The sequence below is a fragment of the Miscanthus floridulus genome, chromosome 16, assembly GCF_019320115.1.
Source record: "Miscanthus floridulus cultivar M001 chromosome 16, ASM1932011v1, whole genome shotgun sequence".
In the NCBI taxonomy this organism is placed as follows: domain Eukaryota; kingdom Viridiplantae; phylum Streptophyta; class Magnoliopsida; order Poales; family Poaceae; genus Miscanthus; species Miscanthus floridulus.
Window position 1 is genome coordinate 55746644 of NC_089595.1, and position 8503 is coordinate 55755146.

Genomic DNA, 8503 nt, shown 5'->3' on the forward strand with positions numbered 1-8503 from the left:
ACTGTTAGCACTAGTGGATCCAAATTAAACAAGTCGATCCTAACCATTGAATGTTTATTTACATGCATATATCCTCCAAAATTACAATCCCAATCTCGTGGTATGGTAGAAGCACCATACCTAGTATCCAAGTTATTGCTATTACTATGCTTCTTTGTTGAATCTAGTCTATTCAAATAAATCTTTGATTAACCCGAGCGATTGTATTTTTCTTAACTATTCTTTGATTAACATTTTCGTTATACTGGGCCCTGAGTACCCCTCACCACAAGGAGAATAGCCCAACTGGGACAGGATGGGCTGGACCTGAGGAACGGAAGGTCCAAACCAATGTGATACTTCAACAACTCGAGAGACAAGCCATCGACTAGATGTGGTCGTCCAAAGGAAGTTTGGAACTATACAATAGCTAGGTCTTAACTTAGAAAAAATAAATAGATTTGAAATTATTCTTCATTTCCAACTCGAAGGCCAGTACACGCGATATAATTAACCCAAACAAGCCGGAGGTGGTTTCCCGAAGGAAACACCGTCCACGTCGCCCTGAATATTTTTGGTCGTCGGATCTTCCATCGGATGGCCATAGTTGCCTGGATCGGATTTCGCCGGGAGCGGATTCTGGGCCTGCTTTGTGTTTTTTCAGTGCTTCCCTTGCTGTTTTACAGCTTCTCCTTCGGAGCCAGCCCACCAGATATATACATTGGCTTCTGATTCCCTTCCTGCCTTCATCCTCTCTCTTCCTCTATCTCTCCGCCGCTCGCTCTCGCTCTCGCTCGCTCGTCCTCTTCTCTCTCGCTCTCTCCCGACGTGCCTACGACGACGGCGCGAGCGGTCCTCGGCAGTGGCTGGCCCTTGCGCGGCATCGGCCGCCTTCCTCCTCCTCCTCCACGCCCCCCTCACGCCGCACGGGCGGGGGCGACGGCGACCCCCGCCGGGTCCTGCGCCGGTGCGGTGGGTGCCGACCCCGGGCCGCGGGTGCAAGCGCCCCCTCCTCGGCGACACCACCGGGCCCCGCCGGTGGACGCCGGCGCTGGTGCACCCCGGTGCTGCCTCCTTCCGCTGATCCGCTTGTGCTTGTGTGCTTCACGAAACCCTAACTGCCTCTGCTCCACAACCCCGGCTGCGTCGCGGCGTAGATCCGGCGGCTCGGCGGCGGCACAAAGCCAGGTAATTTCCTCCTCTTCTGCGTTGCAAGGTCCTGGTGCGGTGCTAGGTTGGTGGCGGCAGGAGGATGTGGTTCCACCCTTGAGATGTTGCCCCTCCTCTTTCTCTTTTTGCGTTGCCTTTTTTTTCAATTTGAGTTAGATTTGTGGCTTCTGCATTTGCCTGTTAGATTGCTACGTTTAGACATTGGCTTCTTGTTGCAGATTTCCTTGATCGGTTGCTGATCAAGTTATGTGTTGCGAGCTGCATACCATGTGTTTGATATAATGCCCATGTGAGATGTCACCAGTGCTTCCTATTCTTCGTAGTTGTTTGTAAGCAGCGTTGTCTCCTGGCAAACTTGCCTATCCGAACATATTGACTTCCTAAATAGATCGAGCCATTTTTAGTCACATCCTATTTACCTGTGTTAAGATTTTTCTTTTGCCTGCAGGAAGCAAAGACAACAGAATAGTTGTTGGCGCATGTGATGATAAAATGGCAAATACGGCCGAATATTTATTCTGTTATTTCCGGAGGTTCAAACGTCCAGTTGAACTATTTTCCGTGGTAGTTTAACCATAACTGAATAATATAAGGTACGGCCTATGGTTCACATCTGCAGCCTCTTACAAGTAGTTGTTATTAGTTTATTGGAATGGAGATGTCTAGTGCTTTTTGTGCCCATGTCCACTGCTTTTCATGCCATCTGGAGGTTTAGCTAGGCTTCCCATGTTTATTAGTCTGAAATAGATCTCAGTAACAAGCAATAGTTCTTTCTTTTGGGCATGCTAACTCAAAACATTGATTTTTACCTCAAAAAAAGGTTATGTACAAACATGTCTAACGGTTCAGGACGAAGCAGGCAGTAAAAAAAAAGAGGTTTAGAAGTGTGTTTTTTGTACCAATGTCCAGAACAGGAACTGCATCATAGTGAGTAGAGTAGCAGTAGTTTCCTCTGTCCAGGGTGAAAAAAATGAAGTTGTTATACTGCCTACTGTTCTTTTATAGATTCCTATTAGCTTTTGGCCTCCACAGCTTTCACAGAATAATCTCTAATTGGATTGTCTTATATTCAATCCTATTGTCACTCCTTTATAGCTGCCTTAGCGATTCTACATGACATTAGACCCAATACTTTTGTATATCTGAAAGATTCCTGTTGTCACCCTCTATTTATTTTTGTTTTTTTGGTGTTCTACATGCAAAATGCAGTTTATGCATTTATGCCATACACTTGGAGATTTTGTGGGATGGAATAAAAACACCATGAGGTTTTACAATGACTCGATCCATGCCACATAACAAATAACGGATTTTGGGTTGTATTGCTGCCACCAAGAGCTACAGGCATAGGCATAGGCATGGCTCGATCCATGCCAGACAAAAAAAAAATGAATTCTTCAGTTTCCTTTCCTCTCCATTTTTCTTTAAGATGCTAGACTTTGCTTCCTCATTATTTTTTTGGGGCACAACAGTTGGAATGGAATTTAGGGTTGCAGCCTGCAGCTTGGGTTCCCTTTTTTTTATCATTGCCTATGTTCTACATTTCCCGTATGGTAAACATATTATTATCAAAATGATTCCTATGATGTCATTTGACCTTCTAATCTTGGGGTTGGAGGAGAAGACCACCATGGCTGTCGGTGAAAGCCTGAAGCTGCTTGCTGGTTATCCTCTACAGCTCATCAAAGCCAACTTTCATAGCAGCTGGTAATTATGATTTATGTGTGATTCGTGCAGCTTGTCAGACAACCTCTGAGTTCCTTTTTTTTACATACAAACGATTTCAGGTTTATATAAAAAATCTCCAAAAAAAAATCAAGCTTAACCGAATGGAATTTGGGGGTGCATTCACGAGCTTGGGTTCCCTATTTTTATATTAATGTGCCTATATGCTGACTTCGACAAATAAAAAGAGTCCTTTTGAACGATTCCATTTCCAGCCTTATTTGCAAATACCGGAATTTATTCCTTTTCCATACCTGTTTGTTCATTGTAGGATGAGGGGACGTAATATATGTGTGGGACAATAAACTGCCTTCTTTTTCACAGACGTGTTCATTGATGCTTTGATTTTTAGCTATGAAGTTGCAATATCTCAGGTTGCCAACTGCCAATCAATTTTGGCAGAAACAAAACTGACATCTAGGTCCTTATTTTGATTTTTTCTCTAAAATCTTTTACCCATATAGCTCTATTCGTATTATATTTATTGATAGATAGTCGTCGCACCGCATTAACAATCTTGTATTTGAGGATCTTACCTGGTATGCTCATCACTTATTAAGCTATTCAGAGCATCAGCAGACATAGTCTTTACAGATTCACAATGCACAAAAATTTCCTCAGAAAGTGAATATTGATAATTTTGGAGCCAAGATAACAAAACTTTTTCGGCCAGATTTGCATGCTCTTTTTACTGCAAAGGATGATACCGGCGAAGATTGCCTTTTCTTTGTTACAGGTCATAGGCTTGGTAGCAACACAATCAGATTAAGTCACGGATTTTCGCCTTCTCAATCAGCAATTACAGGGCCTTCCCAGGTAACCTACCATGCAGCTGTTTTTTTTTACTAATGCCGTTATTATATCTATCCAGTGTTTTCCCGAACCTGCAAGTTGATGCTTTTACTTTTTCATAAAGTTTTAAAAAGAACCTGAAATCTTTATATTTGGTCCAGTGTTTCCTGCTTATTTGTTCTTTATTTTGTCAACATCTCTATCGAATGCAATTTACCTGTAGGAACATGTTCGGACTTTACAACATCATCACAAATGAGGAGCTAATTACATTATATCCTAGTGTGATGTTGTGCTCTGAAGTGAATTATATAGAATTAGCAAGAGTGAATTATCTGTAGTACATACATGAAAATCACCATCTCACATCTCACCAGCCTTGCTCCCTGAGAATTTTGTCGTACCTGTACTTTTGTATCTTTCATTGCCTAGCAAAAAACACTAACAAAGCAAATCAGGCAGTTCATACAAATCTACTTAGCTTACTATCTTTCTGCTTGCACTTGCACCGGCCGCCAAAAAAGGTAGAATAATGTATGATACATACTTTCGTCAGTAACTTCACACAGATTTTTTGCACTCTTATTAGCTTTAAAGCTTCTCACTTATTCATATATTGTAGGATTAGGTTGATCTGAAAAATGGGAAAAGAAGTGAACAACCATAATCCGATATCACAAAGCAACTGCTGATATATGATGAATGGAATATGATTTGTGAATGTTAGCTTGTCTTAGAAGGGGAGCCTTGGCGCAGTGGTAAAGCTGCTGCCTTGTGACCATCAGGTCACGGGTTCAAGTCCTGGAAACAGCCTCTTGCAGAAATGCATGGAAAGGCTACGTACAAAAGACCCAAGTGGTCGGACCCTTCCCCTGACCGTGCGCAGGCGGGAGCTACGTGCACTGGACAAATGACAGTTCTGGTACTCTAATTAGTTTCAACTAATATTAATGCCTTTCGAAATCCAAGTCACCGATGTGCTTAATGAACACTTCTGGTTCATTTAAACCTTAGACGTTCAAAATTTGACTTTCTTTTTACATAGTGCATAACCTGCTAGAAATTAAAGCAAATGCTCCCATCAGCTATTTTTATTTTCTGAGGAAATTTCCGCTTCGCTAAATAAGATAGCAAATGAGGTCAATCAAAATTATTTTGTCTTATCATAGAATGAATCCATGTCTCAGTACTGTATTCAAGCAAATCACTCTTGACAGTACTGAGACAAATGCATCATCTACTGCATGTATCTCCGATCATATCTTCATGCATAGTTTGAGGTGGCCACATACTTCTACAGTTAAGATATAGTATTTCCCTTTCCTTAAAGAAAAGGCTTCCCTTCTTGCTAATAACACACCTAATTACTATAGTTCCAGAACATAGGTTGAAACACAATAGTGTCTTGCTGCCAGACAGGTGAACCATTAGCATTGTACCCCCCAAAAATATGATCTTTTTTTACTGACATGTCATCTATTGACATATTCATATAATATCTAATGCATATTACAGGCTTCAGCCACACCTGTTCAAAGAACCATACATCCATCGGTCCTCTGTGGAAGCACCACAAAACAGCAAAGGTACTACGTCACCATCGTATGTCAATTATCTGTACCCAATACAAGGGGTACATCATGAATTACCATCGCCATTAACCAATTTCAGATACACATCAACAATACACAATCATTGGAAGACTAAACGCAGACAGCATGCACCCAGATGAAATTGCAAAAGAAATTGTGGTACCATTTAACTTATATGTCACCATTTTCAAGGTAACATATATACCACCAAAGCTTTATCATCCATTTAAGCAAAGCGAATCTACAGCCGAATCTGCTTTCGCAGCAGACGCTCGATGCAGCAAGCTTTGACTTGGAGATGTTACCGTGATGCAAGCAACATGAATTGGGTCATCTACCGTGGATGACAGGTACATTCACCATGCCATAAACTGACACGGCTAACCGTCATCATGCTCTACATTTATCTGCAAAACTATGACTTTTCCTGCTATAATTTGGAGTGCTTTTTAAACAAGTATTTTTTTAACAGTAGATACATCCAAACTTAATGTTTCAGCAACCATTTTACCTGTTGATTTCAGATTGATTGACATTTTGTTTCCACATCCTAGGCGCTTGTGTGGCTCCAGCCTTCATCTGTTCCACTTCACTAGGTATGTTTCTCTTGCACACAAACAGAAGGCGTGTGCCTGTCTCTTCAGCATTCCACTTCATTTGGTCCTCTGAACCCTCATTCTCTGCTTTTGTTTCCTACCAGAATATGTGCTCCTTACAGTAAACAGTGCATACAAACAACCAAACGCCAAGATCTACAATCCGTTTCGTTGGTCTGGATTTGTATGGGATTAAACTCTAAGGACTCTTTGGATCATGAATCTAGCACATGATAATTGTACATGAATGTGTAGCTTTGAAATTAGTTAGAGACACCTGCATTTGTTAACTTAGGTTCACATAATGACCACATTTACTTTGCTTGCTTCCGAAGCTGTAGTTGGGCCTTAATGAATTGTGAAATATCGATCTGATGATTGATGTTGTCTTCGAGGTTGTATGGAGAAAAAATAAGACAGTTGTAAACATTGCCGAGACATGTTTTCTATTTATAGCACATACACTTATCCGACGCGCGCAAGGGCGTGCGCATTCCACTAGTCATTTATACATCTTAGTAATCTGAGTAACGCAAGTGTACAAAGTGCGCTCAAGTTGACCTAAAAGTTTGATATTTTACGGTTTGTGGTGGGAGATGAATAGATGTTATTACTACTACACAAATCTTATTGGAGGCGGGCATTTTAAATTAATAGAGGCGGGCAACGCAACCGCCTCCATTTAAAGGCCTCGGTAAATCACGTGAACTATCAAGGCAGTTGATATGCCCGCCTCGGTTAAACAATAAAAAAATATAAATAAAAAATCTAGCAAGCCCATCGGTGAGGCCTATTGAGCCCATCGACGAGCCCGCCGAGCCCATCCGCGCGTGCGTTGCCACCGCCACCCGCTGGATTCGAGCATGTGTCGCCGCTGCTCGCCATGCTTCGGATCCATAGGTCCTGAGCGCGAGCACGCCGTGCCGCCGCCGCCGAAGCCTCGCGTGACGCCACCGAGCCGGATCCGGCCCTGAGCGCGAGCCCGCCGCGCTGAGCGAGGGAGGGTGTCCGCGCTACATCGCCGGAGGGGCGGATCGAATGCTCCGCGCCGCCTCCATAAATAAAGGATTTTTGGAGGCGGCTGTCTTAAGAAGCCCGCCTCCATAAATCGATTTTAGGAGGCGGTTATTTTTTTTGACCGCCTCCGTAAATCGATTTTATGAGGCAAACAAATGTGACCATCTTGGTAAATAAAAATGTCTGCCTCCATTAATAGCACGGTAGTTTAGGAGGCGGTTGAATTTTGTGCCCACCTCCATTAATATTTAGGCACTGTCTTCTAAAATCATTTGTGTAGTAGTGTATAGTGAATGGTGTAAATATGGAAGTTATCATATTTTTTTTATTAGATCCTAAGTATGTCTATTCTAACTTGCTTAGGGCATGTACAACTAATACATGGGTTGTTGTATGCAAGTTATTATCACACCACATATATACAGCTAAACAAAAACATTTTATATAGTAGAGCGTCTATTTAGGTCCCGTTTGGTGGGGCTCCTCTTTGTCTCTGGCCGGCTCCGTCTCCTTCTCCTTCGGAGGAGCCCTAGCAAACGATTTAGTAGAAGGAGCTGTTTTTTTATTGAAAAGGTAGGAGCCGTAGCCATTTTGGCTCCTCTGTAACAATGCCTGCTCTTCCACCGAAGGAGCCCTTCCAAATAAGGCCTTAATTATCTACAACCTATTTAATACATGAATGTATCTACGATCAAGTATATATGAATAAGATTTCCATACCACTTTGTTGCTTCATTGATACATTTGAGATCAAACTTAAATAAGATGAATGTAAATACAAAACTTCTTTGGATCAATCCGATTTCACATAAGTATACTAACTCAAGTTCACGGATCCATAAACATGACCACGTGAGCTAATGCGTGAGCAACATAAACATGACCATTTGATTAGGAAATTACTGAGCCCAATTTGATTTTATTGTAAAAAAGAATCGTTCTAAAAAAAGCTATTTTGGTAATGTTGGAGAATTAGGCATTTGCAAGATTATATTCCAACCTTCTGACCTGCAAGTTAACCGAAAGAATTTAACGTATTAATATTATACGTGAAATAATTTAACTGAAAGAATTTAACCGTATTAATATTATATTTGAAAGAATTTTTAGAATCTTACGTCTAGGAAGCTACGCGTGTCATCGTCCCTGACTCTCGGACGAAAGCGCTCAATGTCTTCAACTGAGCATTTGAGGGTGTTGTCCTGCAACAAAATTCTCAGTAAGATTGTATTGATATGCAACTGAACATAGAAAAATAAGGCAATTGACTTATCACTCTGTCCAAGATTGTTCCTACCTCCACCTGCCTTCCCGCACTAGTAGTTTGGTCATACGCCGTGTCTTCGTCGTTAGAGGACTTGATGTCGGCGTAGTCATCTTCTGTCCATTATAGCCTCAGCTTGCAATGTGTCGCACCTTGGTACCAAGCTTGGTAGCGCCTGTACTCACGGTTTGTGTGCGGCTCATCGTTCTCGTCCACGTTGGCGTCCAACAGCTCCCACTGTTCAATGTAGTAGTGGTGGTGCTTCTCCCAATAAAAAAATCTTCCTGTTCTTCTAACGATCCAACCTGCACGTCATGTACGCCATCGTTAGTGAAGTTTTTATATAAAGTAATACAAATTTGTGCAGA

At 41.9% G+C, this 8503-nt stretch overlaps 1 long non-coding RNA gene across 8 annotated transcripts; it reads left to right on the top strand.

Moving 5' to 3' along the window:
- Positions 1-498: 498 nt before the first annotated feature.
- Positions 499-6352, top strand: LOC136514083 (uncharacterized). Of its 8 annotated transcripts, XR_010773528.1 has the most exons (10): positions 499-1167; positions 1368-1478; positions 1598-1742; positions 2774-2856; positions 3611-3690; positions 5182-5252; positions 5338-5450; positions 5527-5608; positions 5813-5854; positions 5959-6352. It is a non-coding gene; the product is annotated as an uncharacterized lncRNA (long non-coding RNA). The 8 variants fall into 8 exon arrangements; XR_010773529.1 differs by having other exon boundaries at positions 1598-2856; positions 3590-3690; XR_010773526.1 differs by having other exon boundaries at positions 1598-2856; positions 5524-5608; positions 5783-5854.
- The last annotated feature ends 2151 nt before the right edge of the window (positions 6353-8503 follow it).